Source organism: Lathamus discolor, chromosome 1 (assembly GCF_037157495.1).
Source record: "Lathamus discolor isolate bLatDis1 chromosome 1, bLatDis1.hap1, whole genome shotgun sequence".
NCBI classification, from domain to species: Eukaryota; Metazoa; Chordata; class Aves; order Psittaciformes; family Psittacidae; genus Lathamus; species Lathamus discolor.
In genome coordinates this window covers 151,828,603-151,829,031 of record NC_088884.1, presented here as the reverse complement: position 1 = coordinate 151,829,031, position 429 = coordinate 151,828,603, and positions in this window count along the sequence as shown.

Sequence of the window (429 nt, the reverse complement as noted above, 5' to 3'; positions counted from 1 at the left end):
GCGGAGCCGTACGGAACGCTACGAACAGCACCGCACCGCCCCGCACCGCACCGCGCCGGGGGTGCCCGGCGTTAACGGCTCCGAGAGCCGCCGCCGTGCCCCGCACGGCAGCCCCGAGTCCCTGAGGTAGGGGCCGCCGGCCCCGGCGGGGTCAGCCGCGGTACCTCCGGCGGGGAAGCCGCCGAATACGGTAGCGGAGGGCGCCCGGCCTCGCCTTGCCCGCCGGCGGTGCTAGGCGGGGGTGCAGTGTCACCGAGGGGTTAGCTTCGTCCTTAGCGCGTCTGCGGGGAAGGGGCGATCGTGCCTGTCAGGGTGGTGAGAGCGAGCTCCCTCCGCAAAGGGGGGCACTGCGAGCGCTGGACCCGGCGCTCGCGTCACTGGAAGTTAAATGCGTATTGCAGAGCTCTGCAGCCCCACTGAGGGGAGGGG